The sequence below is a fragment of the Tamandua tetradactyla genome, chromosome 1 (assembly GCF_023851605.1).
Source record: "Tamandua tetradactyla isolate mTamTet1 chromosome 1, mTamTet1.pri, whole genome shotgun sequence".
NCBI lineage: Eukaryota > Metazoa > Chordata > Mammalia > Pilosa > Myrmecophagidae > Tamandua > Tamandua tetradactyla.
Window position 1 is genome coordinate 33739738 of NC_135327.1, and position 15388 is coordinate 33755125.

General features: G+C 38.1%; 1 long non-coding RNA gene and 1 pseudogene across 1 annotated transcript in view; both read right to left on the reverse strand.

The window, feature by feature from the left end:
* The window catches only part of LOC143644662 (uncharacterized), a 164366-nt gene that overhangs the window by 110621 nt on the left and 38357 nt on the right, over positions 1–15388 (reverse strand). The window lies entirely within an intron of this gene.
* LOC143684013 (proteasome assembly chaperone 2 pseudogene) lies at positions 13221–14058 on the reverse strand (annotated as a pseudogene).

Here is a 15388-nt window from a genome sequence, read left to right on the forward strand (position 1 = left end):
CAATAAGATCAAAACCCAGAATCTTAAGGTTTGTGGTATGAATCATGCAGACTAAACAATTGTTTTATTGCATTTACAGAGAGAACTTGATTTATAACTTCACTGGGTAATAAAATTCCTTCATGGTTTATCTGAAATAATTTTGCTCCTTTTTACACCACTCTGCAATAATTCTGCCTCTCTGGGCTGTTAAAATGTGTGCTCTGTCACATCTAAACAGGTCTTATCAGATGTCTTGCTGTCATCAGTAACATACTCAGGCAGGGCTCTCTGAGTCCTGGCAGACTCCTGCAGAAGTCAGGAGGCCTGGTTACGGTGCCCTTTGTAACCCAGTTGACATAAACTGTGTATACTCCTGCCAAGAGACCAGCCAATGAATGGGCAGTGTCCGAGCCTGGCACACTCTTACCTGGTTTGTCGGCAAAGACCTGTTTTGATGACTTCTCCTTCATTCCATTGTGTGGCTCCCTGTTGAAATAGACAGAGCTGGCCCAGTTGTTTGGTGCTTTTGAGACCCAGAATTGAAACCTCTGAAGTGGTTTTCTCAGACCTATAAGGATTTCTGCTTGCAGCCACACCTGTACCTTGCTCTCTGCATTTGCCAGGGCTGCCATGACAAATGCCAGACAGTGAGTTGGCTTAAATAATGAGAACTGAGTGTCTCAGTTTTAGAGGCTACAAGTCCAAAAGCAAGATCTTGACAAGTCATACTTTCCCTCAGAGTCTATGGCCTTCTGGTGCTGACTGGCCACAATCCATAGGATTCCTTGGCTTGTGTCTTTCCCTCCATCATTTGGCTTCTCCTTCTCTTGCTCAGCCATCTGTGCATCTCTGTTTAGATCTCCTCTCCTTAGAAGGACTCCAGTCATATCGATTAAGACCCAACTCATCTAAATAGGATCTCAAAGATACACATATATGCAAATAATAAGAATTTATTATAGCAATTGGCTTACACAGCTATGGGGATGGGCAAGTCTGAAGTCCATGGGGCAGGTAGCAGGCTGGGAACTCCCATGAAGGTTTCCATGAATTCCCCAGGAAAAGATGACTGGCTCAAGTAGAGACAGAAATTCTTTCTGTCTACCTCTCCCACCCCTCAACTCCACTAGAGTGCAAGCTTTGTGAGGACAGGGATTTTTGTATATTGTTTCCACTGCTGTGTACACAGCACCTAGAAGAGTGCTTAGACATTGTAAATGCTCAGTAAACACTGGCTGAATGAATGAATGGATGATGAATGCAATGAAGGGGAAGAAACTTTCTTGGATGTATGTAGTACATAAACATAGAATAAGACTATAGTGCCTACTAATCTCCTTTTCTAGGAATGAGTATGTCTTAGGTCAGAGCGTTACGCAAACCACGGAATAACCAGTTTTCCTTAGATTTATTTTTAGAATTGTTTTCGATAAGTGGCAAATGAGTGTAATTTTCCAATTATAGGAGTAATATAAAGGTTCTCAATATTAATAAGTTTATTTAAATTTTTAAAGATTTAAAGAAAAATATAACAAATTATGATGCAGGTAGAATAAGGGAATAGCAATGATTGGTTTAAGCTTCCATGACCTTAGCTGTAGAGATGGAATAAAGCTAATAGCATATTCCTGCTAAGGTTACTTCAGGCACCCAGGGAGAATCACTGAAAAGGGAATCTTAGCCAAGAAGTTCTCGAATGTCCCTTCTGCATAAGCAGCCTCAAAGATGGCCCCAGATGATCCCACCCTCTGTCATTTGTGCCCCTGGTAATCCCTACCCTTGATGTAGGCTGGATTTAGTGACTGGCTTCTGGCCAACAGAATGAAGCAGAAGTGATGGATATTAATTCTGGGAGTAGATTGCAAAATGACCACAGCTGCTGCTTGGGTGCTCCCTCTGCCATCTCTCAATTCAGTGAGGGACTCCAGGTGCCATGTGAGCCACCATATGGCCTCGAGTCATCAGCCAGTTCCCAGGTGGAACGGAATCCCGCCCACAACCATAGAAGTGAATTTGGAAGCAGATCCTCCTTCCCTTTTGCCTTCAGATGAGACCACTGCCCAATCAACACTTTGAACAAAACCTCATAGGAAGCCCAGACCCCAAGGACCCAGTTAATCATACTCCAATTCCTGACCTACAGAGGAACTATGCCATTTTGTGCAGCTGAGTTTGGGGATGGGATGGGGGCATTTTGTTACACAGCAGTAGGTAACAAATAGATAAATATTTTTCTCATATTCAATATTGCACACCCTTTTCTCAGCAACAGCAGCAGCCAATACTTAATAATCACCCACCATTGTACACCAGGCCCCATGCTAAGTGCCGTCTATACACTCCTATGTAATGGTCTGCAAAGGAGCCCTGTAAGGCAGGTCCTGGTGCCACTTCCATTTTATGGCCGGACCTACTGAGACACAGATATATGGGTAACTTGCCCAAGGCCACACATTTGATGAGTAACACAGTAGAGACTCAAAACCAGGACAGATTCTGCCTCCACAGCCTGTTTTCTTAGGTGCCACTTGAAACTTCATTCTTTGAAATTCCAAGCTCTTCCTCAGAGAGGAAGTTGGAATTGTGTTCCTGAAGGGCACTAACTAACTTTTCTGGAATGATCTATAGTAATTGCAAAGTACAAGGTCAAAGAGGAAGAAAAGTAGGAGGCCAAAACATCTTCAAGTATCATTTCTTCCAAACCCACATATTCTCCTTTGTCTTTCATGTTGCAAGTGGAGACAATACTGTCTTGACCAGTGACCAGATAGATACCCAGACCAAGCTAGACTTAGATCCCTCAAAATTGGTCTTTCTCTCAACCCCAACTTTGCTGGCTCTGCCATCATATTTAGATGTACTGGAGAGCATGGTTAGGAAATAATATGAAGTGAGGAATGTCAGCTCCACCACTATCTCATTGTCATTGGGACTGGGGTAGAGGAGCAGTCTCGGTACAAATATCCCTCCGATGAGTGAGGAAAACAATGGCCGACATTGTTAACTCTCTGGTTCTATGCTAAAAGCTGGACATATGTTCTCACATTTCATTCTCACCAAAACCCAAGGTGGAAAATAATATTTGGAACTACTTTTGTCCAAATGAGGAAACATCCCTTTGTCACACATATAGTGTACTCTACACAGAATCTTCCTTGTTTTTTTGGTTTTGTTTTGTTTTTTTACTGAACAAAGTATCTTGCTGATCATACAATAAGTATGATAAGAAAGTATCAGCACAAAGTCCTCCATTTTTTAAAGGAGACACAGGATTCCATTTTATGAATGTACCCAACACAACATATACTGTAAACATAATGTAAGTAAACATGCACACATAGCATTTACACATATCCACATAAATATGATACTGTGTATATTTGTTCCCCTACCGATGAATGTCTATACTATTTCTAATCTTTTGCTACAGGGATGACTGCCTTCTTTGGGTTGACATGCACTTTCCTGTCCCCATGCTTTCCCTTAGTTCCAAGCTGCTTCACTTATTTATGATGCCCATTTACCACCCCCACCCTGAACCTCCCACCTGTCCTTGCACACTTTGGGGATTACCATCCCTGGGCTGGAATCTGTGCTCCAAGAGGATAGAGCCTGGTTCATTCCCTTCACCTGTGCCTCCCCAGCCTCATGCCTGGCATATGGTAAGTGCAAGAAGCAAAATTGCTGCCCCACCATCTTTGGGGGAATCAGCCTATCAAACTTCAGTTTTCTCAACTGCGGGAACGGAGGACAACATACTCAGAGTTGTTGGGAGGAAAGTACAAAAGAAGCACTCAAGCATAAAATGATGTGAATTAACATGTGGGACATGTGGGATAATTCACATCACAATGATGTGAATTAACATGTGGAAACAAAAAAACAACATGGTATGGTCACCTTTAGAAAATGCTTATAAGTAAACAGGGGCCTAGATTGTAAGCTTTGCAAGCAGACCCATTAAGTCCAGAGTGGCGATTATTATTTCTGGATTTAGAGAGGCTGTTTTATATATATAACCTGATATTTAGAGATAAGAATGAAGCCGAACAAGTTGAGGTTAAAGTAATTCAGAACATAGGGGTAAGGAAGACAGTGTCTGTATTTTAGAATCACACACACTCTTTGAGACCAACAGAAGAAAGGTTTATTGATCAGGAACTGAAATTTTCTGTAGAGCATAATCTAATTCAACCTATCTGTATAGCTCATTTGAACAACTGAAACACAGAAAGCACAGAATAAAAAGGAGGTCCTTTAATCCTGTGTAGATTATCATAATGCCTGGAAACATGCTACAGTATATTAAGCAGATAACCAAAAAGTATTGGCAACGTCCCCTGAGGGAGGGGAAAGAAAATATGGAACTAATAAACCTTAACCATCAGAGAATCCCCTGATACTGTGTCAGAGTGCGGGGACACCCAAATCAATAGGCCATGCCCTCGATCATGAGGCTTACTCTTGTGAAGCTTATGTAGGTAGCAGAGAAGCTTAAACTACCTTAGGCATGCCTAAGAGTTACTTCTGGAGGACCTCTTTTGTTGCTCAGATGTGGCCTCATCTCTCTAAGCCCAATTCTGCAACTGAAATCATTGCCCTCCCCCCTACATGGGACATGACATCCAGGGGTGAAAGTCTCCCTGGCAACATAAGAAAGGACTCCCAGGGATGAATCCAGACCTGGCACCATGGGATCAACAATTCCATCCTGACCAAAAGGGGGAAAAGAAGTATAACTAATAAAGTATCAGTGGCAGAGAGAGTTCAAATAGAGCTGAGAGGCTACTCTGGAGGTTACTCTTACACAAGCTTCAGTTAGACCTTGCTACTTATCATAACCTGTCAACCCCCAACCAGGACCATTCCAGCCAATCCTAAAGAATACCTAGGGCAATATATAGGATTCCATAAGGGTTCCAGGCACTAGAGTAATTTTCTAGAAACCTACAACCTCCAGATGGGTCCCTGGTCCAGATAAGTCCTGAAACCTAGCCCAGCCTTTCCAGAACATCACATAGTTCCATCTCCCTACTCCATATTCGTGATAGACTCTTCCAATATCAAAAATTTAGAATTGCCATTGCCCAAACAACCCCAAAGAGAGGTATCGAAAGATCAAAGGTGATGGTGTAATTATGCCTAGAAGATAGGACTTAACAAATGAATATGAATGCTGAATCATTAAATTGATATCTCTTTTAGTCTCCAGTATTTTAGAGCAGCTAGAAATAAAAACCCAAAATTGTGAAATTGTAACCCATGTCAAAGTCTGAAATATGTTCTACAGTTAATTGTGGTGCTGGGCTTGGAAATTTATAGCTTTTGTATATGTTTTGTATATGTTACTAGTCTCAAAGAAAGAAGGAAAGAAAAGTCCATTGTGATGATAAAAAAAAAAAGTATTTAAACCCTCTAGCCTCCTCTACTCTGGAGCAGCTAGAAGGAAAAATATGAGAGCATCATTTGGTAGCCCATGACAAACTCTGGGATGTGTCCTGTGACCACTTTTTTTTTTCTTTTGCATGGGCAGTCACTGGGAATTGAACCCAGGTCTGCAGCATGGCAGGCAAGAACTCTGCCACTGAGCCACTGTGGCCCACCCCTGTGACCACTTTTTGAGGGGTACTTTGAAAACTACTACTTTTTTAAATTTTTTTGCTTTGTATATATGTCATACTATACAATTTTAAAAGTTTTTAAAAAGCACTCAACAAAGGCAAGTCTTTCTCCTTTCCAGAGATAGCCCATGTATTTAAAAAGTATACCTTGTACTTCCACTTCTTGGAAAAACGGAAAGTCTCAACAAAGATATAGAACATGTAAGGAATAACCAATTAGAAACTTAACAACAGAAAAATTCAATAACTGAAATTCAAAACTTAATGTATGGCCACAACAGCAGAATGGAGGAGACAGAAGAAAGAATCAGAAAATTGAAAGATAAAACAATAGAAATTACTTCAAGTGAACCACAAAGAAGAAAAAGTCTGAAAAAAAAAAAAGAACAGAACCTCAGGGACCTATAGGACTATAGCAAAAGACCTAGCATTTGTGTCATTGGAGTTCCAGGAGGAGAGAAGAAAGAGGGCAGGGCCGAGTAAGTACCAGAAGAAATAACGGTTAAAAATTTCCCAGATTTAACAAACGAAACAAACCCACATATCAAGAAGTCAAGTGAACCACAAACAGAATAAACCCAAATAAACCTACACCAAAAAAAATCATAGTCAGACTTTCGAAAACAAAAGACAAGGAAAAAATCTTTAAAGCAGCAAGAGGGAAATAATACTTTACCTATAAGGAAAAATAATTTAAATGACAGTGGGCTTCTCATCACAAATTATTGAGAGCAGAAGTCAGTGACACAGTATTTTGCAAATGCTGGGCGGAAAGAACAGTTAACACAGAGTCCTATACCCAGTGAAAATATCTTTCAGGAATGAAGGAGAAATAAAGGCATTCTTAGAAAAACAAAAGCTAAGAGAATTTGTCACCAGCATGTTATCCTAAAAGAATGGCAAAAAAAATTTCTGTAAATGGGAAAGAAATTATAAAGGAATCTTGGAATCAGGAATGAATAAAGGATATGGTAAGCAAAAATATGAGTAAATACAATAGATTTTCCTTCTCCTCTTAAGTTTTCTAAATTGTAAGTATTTTAACACTGTCTGATGTAGTTCTAAATATATGTAGAGGAAATTTTTAAGACAATTATATTATAAATGGGGGAGGGTAAAGGGCTGTGAGGTTTCTCCACTTTATTCAAACTGGATATTTGAAGGTATCAATAGACTTCTACATATATGTTATGTGAATATAATGCAACCTATAGCAACACTAAAAAAATTATACAAAGAGAAACACTCAAAACACTATAGATAAGTCAAAATGAAATTCTAAAAAATGCTCAAGTAACCCACAGGAAGGCAGGGGAAAAAAACAGACAGGTAAAAAACAGGGTGGGCAATAGTGGCACAGTGGCAGAATTCTTGCCTGCCATGCTGGAGATTCGGGTTCAATTCCTAGAACCTGCCCATGTCAAAAAGAAAAACAAAAACAGGTTAAAAATAGAACAAACAGAAAGCAATAAATAGCAGCATCTGAGACAATATGGACCAATTCTTTAAAAATACAAACTAGCATAATTTACCTATGTAGTTACTTGAATTGCTCTATTATGATTCATTTTAACTGAAAAAAAGAAAAAAACAGAATTCTTCAGGCTCAGATGGTTTCACTAAAGAATTCTAGCAGATATTCTAGACGAGGTAACACTAATTCTACAAAATCTCTTCCAGAAAGTAAGAGAGGAGGGGATACCTCTAAGTTTATTTTGTGATGCTAATATTACTTTGCTTTTCAGGCAGACAGGACAAAAGCAAAACAAAACTACAGCTCAATATTCCTCATGATATAGATGCAAAAATCCTTACCAAAATATTGACAAATAAAATTCAGCAATAAGTAAGAATTACTCACCATGATCAAGTATGATTCCTTTCAGTAATGCAAGACTGGGTCAATATTCAAAAATCAATGTAATTTACTGTACTGACATTTTAAAGAAGAAAAGTAGCAACATCATGTAAACCAATGCAAACAGCTCCTGGGGCAGTGTCAGTGGCCAGATACACAGCATACCCCAGTCTGGCCCAGCTGGACCGGCTGCAAGTCCCCCCAGAACCGTGAGTTCCCCAAACTGCAGTGGCCGGTGCCCCTCCCCCACAGGCTACTTCCCAGAGTGGAAAGGAAAGACACGTTAATGGCAGCAGGGGCTGAGCCCAACCAAACACCAATTGTGGCATTAATTAACAAATTCTGACTACTAAAAATAGGCCCCCAGCTCAGGTGAAGCTGGTCAAAGTAAAGGTCACTCATTTTTGCCCTGGCGCCAAGGGGAAAGGGCTGACAGAAAAAGAGAGAGAGAGAAAAAAAAAGGAAACAGAGGTTTTTGTGCCTGTGTTTCTACAAAGGCTTGACTGCCTTTGGATTCAGTGGCAGGACTTCTCAGGCTGCAACTGCCCCAGGCATAGGCAGAAACAAGCTCGTCTGAGGCCTTGTCCACCCAGGGGAGGGGTGAAGCTCAACTCAGGTGGAATTCCTCCCTTAAGGAACTCAGACACCAGGGCTTGGCAATTTGAAGCCATTAAAACCAGCCTACACCCTCTCCTCTGCCTTCCTGTGGGTTACTTGAGCATTTTTTAGAATTTCATTTTGACTTATCTATAGTGTTTTGAGTGTTTCTCTTTGTATAATTTTTTTAGTGTTGCTATAGGTTGCATTATATTCACATAACATATATGTAGAAGTCTATTGATACCTTCAAATATCCAGTTTGAATAAATTGAGGGAGGACATAAAAAAGGCAAGGAATGAACAAAAAGAAGAAATGGAAAGTCTGAAAAAACAAATCACAGAACTTATGGGAATGAAAGGCACAGTAGAAGAGATGAAAAAAACAATGGAAACCTACGATGGTAGATTTTGAGAAGCAGAAGATAGGATTAGTGAACTGGAGGATGGAACATCTGAAATCCAACCAGAAACAGAAACTATAGGGAAAAAAATGGAAAAATATGGCAGGGACTCAGGGAATTGAATGACAATATGAAGCACATGAATATACATGTTGTGGGTGTCCCAGAAGGAGAAGAGAAGGGAAAAGGTGGAGAAAACTAATGGAGGAAATTATCACTGAAAATTTCCCAACTGTTATGAAAGACTTAAAATTATGGATCCAAGAAGTACAGTGTACCCCAAAGAGAATAGATCCAAATAGACATACTTCAAGACATTTACTAATCAGAATGTCAGAGGTCAAAGAGAAAGAGAGAATCTTGAAAGCACCAAGAGAAAAGCAATCCATCACGTACAAGGGAAGCCCAATAAGACTATGCATAGATTTCTCAGCAGAAACCATGGAGGCGAGAAGACAGCGGGATGATATATTTAAATTACTAAAAGAGAAAAACTGCCAACCAAGAATTCTATATACAGCAAAATTGTCCTTCAAAAATGAGGGAGAAATTAAAACATTTTCAGACAAAAAATCACTGAGAGAGTTTGTGACCAAGAGACCAGCTCTGCAAGAAATACTAAAGGGAGCACTAGAAACAGATATGAATAGACAGAGATAGAGCTGTGGAGAAGAGTGTAGAAAGGAAGACTATGAGTAAAGTTAAAAAGAAGGAAAATTAGATATGACATATAAAATCCAAAGGCAAAATGGTAGAAGAAAGTACTACCTGTACAGTAATAACACTAAGTGTTAATGGATTAAAGTTCCCAATCAAAAGATATAGACTGGCAGAATGGATTAAAGAACAGGACCCATCTATATGCTGTCTACAGGAAACACATCTTAGACCCAAGGATAAACATAGGTTGAAAGTGAAAGGTTGGGAAAAGATATTTCATGCAAATAACCATCAGAAAAGAGCAGGAGTAGCTATACTAATATCCAACAAATTAGACTTCAAATGTAAAACAGTTAAAAGAGACAAAGAAGGATACTATGTACTAATAAAAGGAACAATTCAGCACGAAGACATAACAATCTTAAATATTTATGCACCGAACAAGAATGCTCCAAAATACATGTGGCAAGCAGTGAAAAGAGAAATAGATACATCTACCATAATAGTTGGAGACTTCAATTCCCCACTCTCATCAATGGACAGAACATCTAGACAGAGGATCAATAAAGAAACAGAGAATTTGAATAATACAATAAATGAGCTAGACTCAACAGACATTTATAGAACATTACAGTAGGATATACCTTTTTCTCAAGTGCTCATGGATCATTCTCGAGGATAGACCATATGCCGGGTCACAAAGCAAGTCTCAATAGATTTAAAAAGACTGAAATCATACAAAACACTTTCTCAGATCATAAAGGAATGAAGTTGGAAATCAATAATAGGTAGAGTGACAAAAAATTCAAAAATATGTGGAGGCTCAGCAACACACTCTTAAACAACCAGTGGGTCAAGGAAGAAATTACAAGAGAAATCATTAAATAACTTGAGGCAAATGAAAATGAAAACACAACATATCAAAACTTATGGGATGCAGCAAAAGCAGTGTTAAGAGGGAAATTTATTGCCCTAAATGCCTATATCAAAATAGAAGAAAGGGCAAAAATCGAGGAATTATCTATCCACTTGAAAGAAGTAGAGAAAGAACAGCAAACTAACCCTAAAGCAAGCAAAAGGAAAGAAATAACGAAGATTAGAGCATAAATAAATGAAATTGAGAACATGAAAACAATTGAGAAAATCAATAAAACCAGAAGCTGGTTCTATGAGAAAATCAATAAGATTGATGGACCCTGTGCTGGTTTGAAAGGAAGTATGCCCCCTAAGAAAAGCCATGTTTTAATATAAATCCCATTTCATAAAGGTAGAATAATCTCTGTTCAATATGTATGTTTGAAACTGTGATCAGATCATCTCCCTGGATGATGTGATTTCGTCAAGAATGGTTGTTAAACTGGATTAAGGGACGACATGTCTCCACCCATTTGGATGGGTGTTGATTAGTTTCTGAAGTCTTATAAAAGAGGAAATATTTTGGAGAATGAGAAATTCAGAGAGAGCAACACTACGAAGCAGAGTCCACCAGCCAGCGACCTTTGGAGATGAAGAAGGAAAATGCCTCCCGGGGAGCTTCATGAAACCTGAAGCCAGGAGAGAAAGCTCACAGATGACGCCATATTCGCCATGTGCCCTTCCAGCTGAGAGAGGAGCCCTGACTGTGTTTGCCATGTGCCTTCTCACTTGAGAGAGGAACCCTGAACTTCACTGGCCTTCTTGAACCAAGGTATCTTTCCCTGGATGCCTTTGATTGGACATTTCTATAGACTTGTTGTAATTGGGACATTTTCTCGGCCTTAGAACTGTAAACTAGCAACTCATTAAATTCCCCCTTTTAAAAGCCATTCCATTTCTGGTATATTGCATTCTAGCAGCTAGCAAACTAGAACAGACCCTTAGCAAGACTGATGAAAAGAAGAAGAGAGAGGATGCCAATAAATAAGATCAGAAATGGAAGAGGAGACATAACCACTGACCCCACAGAAATAAAAGAAGTAATGACAGGATACTATGAACAACTTTATGCTAATAAATGCAACAATGTAGATGAAATGGACAACTTCCTAGAAAGGCATGAACAACCAACTTTGACTCGAGAAGAAATAGACAACCTCAACAAACCAATCACAAGTAAAGAAATTGAATCAGTCATTAAGGAACTCCCTAAAAAGAAAAGTCCAGGACCAGATGACTTCACAGTGAATTCTACCAAACATTCCAGAAAGAATTAGTACCAATCCTGCTCAAACTCTTCAAAAAAATTGAAGAGGAGGGAAAGCTACCTAATTTATTCTATGAACCCAACATCACCCTCATACCAAAGCCAGACAAAGATATTACAAAAAAAGAAAACTATAGACCAATCTCTCTAATGAATATAGATGCAAAATCCTCAACAAAATTCTAGCAAATCAAATCCAGCAACACATTAAAAGAATTATATATCATGACCAAGTAGGATTCATCCCAGGTATGCAAGGATGGTTCAACATAAGAAAATCAATTAATGTAATACATCATATTAACAAATCAAAGCAGAAAAACCACATGATCATCTCGATTGATGCAGAAAAGGCATTTTTGTTTATAAAAAAACATCCACAATAAAAATTCTCAGAAAAACAAGATAGAGGGAGAAATACCTCAATTTGATAAAGTGCCTCTACAAAAAAATAAAAATAAGAAAAACCTTACAGCTATCATTATACGTAATGATGAAAGACTGAATCTTTCCCTCTAAGACTAAGAATATGGCAATGAAATCCCCTCTTACATTTTCTATTCAACATAGGCTGGAAGTTCTAGCAAGAAAAGGAAATAAAAGGTGAACAGATTATAAAACAGAAATGAAACTGTTTTTGTTCATAGCTGATAGAATTATTTATGTAGAAAATCCCAAGTAATCTACAAAAAAAAATTAAAATCCCCTAGAACTAATAAGTGACTTCGGTAAGGTCACAGTATGCAAAATATATGAACAAGTAGTCATCAAAATTTTAATTGCTCAAAGAAAATAAAATAGTTATGTGTAGATCTAAAAAGAAACACATGGGACTTGTAGTTTCAAACCTACAAGTCTACACTACAAAATGCTAATGAAAGAAATCAAGGGAGATCTAAATAAATAGAGAGGCATACCATGTCCATGGATTGAAAGACTCACTATAATAAAGACGTCAATTATCTCCAAATTGATGTTTTAACATAATTTCTATCAAAAATCCCAGTAAGTTTTTTTTATAAATATAGACAGGATTATTCTAAAATTTACATGCAAAGATAAAGGAACTAGACTAGCTAAACCAATTGTTCTGGTTTGAAACTGTTATGTACCCCAGAAAAGTGAGGCTCTTTTAATACAATCTTGTGGTTGTCGACCTCTTGTGGGTGGGACCTTTTGATTAGGTTGTTTCCATGGAGATGTGACCCACCCAATTCAAGATGGGTTTTTATCCACTTGCTGAAATCCTTTAAGGGAGAGACATTGTGGAGAGCGCTCAGAGCTGAGAGACACTAAGAGAGAAAGAAAATGCCCACAGAGACATTTTTGGAGAGAAGGACCAGCAGACATCACCATATGGCTTCCCATGAAGCAAAGGAACCCCAGATGCCAGGGTTCCTTTGAGAAGTATTGTCTTGTTGATGCCTTAATTTGCACATTTTCACAGCCTTAGAATTGTTAGAAATCAAATCCCCTTCATAGAAGCCAACTGTTTCTGGTATTGCAGACTGGCAGCTTTAGCAAATTGAAACACCAATTTTGAAAAAGTAGGCAGAATCAGCTGGCCTGATTCAAGTCTTTATTACACAGCTACCAAAATTCAGACTATATGGTATCTGTGAAGGAACAGACTCCCAGATCAGTGAAACAGAATAAAGAACCCAGAAACAGACTCATATAAATACACTCAGCTGAGTTTTTCTTAATGGAGAAATACTTTATTATACAAAATTTACATTTGTTGTATATGATAGAAAGTTAGGAAACCCAGCCTTTGTTAATCCTTTTTTCTTTATTTCTTTTTGTGAAAAGTAAATAACATTCTTAATACATTCTCAGATAATACAAATATTTATATAGAATGTTTAACAGTTGTACTGGTAGCATATATCATGATAACATATGGTATAAATCTGAAAACTGATTTTCAGTTTTTAGGAGAAGGACCACGGCCAAAGCACCATCTCCAAGAACTTGCTATTTTCCATAGCATGGCAAATGTTGTGGGGTCACTGATACATGGTTTGATTATCTGAAGCCAATCACTAAGATACTCAACAAGACCTAATGCATCTGAAATATTGTCTCCTTCTGAAAGAAATTGCAGCAGAACCACCATTTAGATTCCTTTAGAACAGCTTTCTTCATAAAGTGATGCCTTTTGTGATACCTCTTTTAGGGACACAGATATAAAACTCAGAATCCTTGATTTCAGGAATGCATAGTTTTTTTTTCCCATTTCTTCCCAGTTAAGGCACTTTATTTTATTTTGAACACTTTCATCCATAGAAGGTGTGAGTAGTTACCAGAGGGGAAATATTAAGAAGCTGTAGATCATTGGCGGTGAAGCAAATGACTGCTTGAAAGAACAACGTTGGCAGTTACTACTTCTCACCCTGAAAAAGTTTTTTTTTTCACAGTATGGCTTTGATTTATATTTAACATAACTGTATCTTAACTAAAGAGCCACTGGCTTCCTTGAAGACAATGAATAAACCTCAGCATTTGTACTGAGGTTTGTTGAATTTTCTTTTGCAGTTACATATGGATTGTTTCCATCCGTTAGCATACGACAATCAGCATAGACGTGACCAATCTTAGACATATTCAGGGTGGAGAGAATCATATCTATTTTAAGCTGGCCAACATTTCCAATGGATACATCTGGCATCAGAAGGAGACCAACTCTGTGTAGGGGATAAACATGGCCTCAGGGGGTGGAGGGCTGAGGGCCCACCTAGTGAAGCTGAAAGGCTGACCCCACAACACAGAATGTCTCCACATGACAAGTACCCCCTCAATTGACTTTTTGACAAATGTACAAAAGCAGTACAGTGAGGAGAGAGAGCCTCATCAACAAAGGGTGTTGGAACAAGTGGACACCCACAGGCAAAAAAAAAAAAAAAATTACCTCTATAAATCTCATACTGTATACAAAATTAACTCAAAATGAATCCTTTATATTTATGTTGTAAAACATAAAACTATACTTTTTTTTTTTAATCTGCAGCTTTAGGCTAGGCAAAGAATTCTTAGACTTGACATCAAAAGCACAGATCATAAAGGAAAAATTGATAACCTGGACTTCAATAAAATAAAAAGCTTTTGCTGTGTGAAAGAGTCTATTAAGAAGAGCAAAAGACAAATTCCAGACTGGTTGAAAATATTTGCAAATCACACATCTATCATAGGACAAGTTTCTAGAATATATAAAGAAATCTCAAAACTCAATAGTGAAAAAAAAGAAAAACAATTCAATTAGAAAATGGATAAAAGATGTGATAAGCATTTTACCTATCATAATGGGTAAAGTACAAATATTAATAACACCAAATGCTGACAAGGCTATGGAAAAACTAGATCATTCATCATTGTTGGTGGGACTATAAAATGGTATAGCCGGTGGGGAAGACAGTTTGGCAGTTTCTTAAAAACAAAAACATACATGTAACTACCATTAAGACACAGCAGTTGGTCCCAGAGAAATGAAAACACATGGTCAGGCAAAACCTGCAGAAAAATGTTTATAGCAGCTTTATTCATAACGGCCCCAAACTGGAAATAACATAGATATCCTACAATGGGTGAATGGTTAAAAGGAACAAACTACTGATATCTGTAAAAACCGACCTGTGCTGTGGGGTGGAAGGGTAATTTAGTGGTAGAGTTCTCACCTGCCATGTGGGAGACCCGGATTCAATTCCCAGCCCATGCATTTCCCCAAAAACAATCAAGGAAAACAAACAAAAACCAAACAAACAAAAATTCAACAAACGGTGCTGCAATAACTCACATGGGAAAACAATGAAAGATGACCCCACCATACAGCATACAAAAAAAAAAAAAAAACCTGCATTAATCTCCAGAGAATTATGCTGCATTATAAAAGTCAATCCCAAAGGAATGAATCCATTCATATAGTATGCCATTTTGAAATGACAAAACTATAGAAACAGAGAATAGATTAGTGGTTGCCAGGGGCTAAGAAGGGATGGGATATACCTAGAAATGTTAAGTGGTAATGGAATATAATGTATGCAACCTACTCTCAAATGTTTAGATAATAGATGTTATAAGAATAATA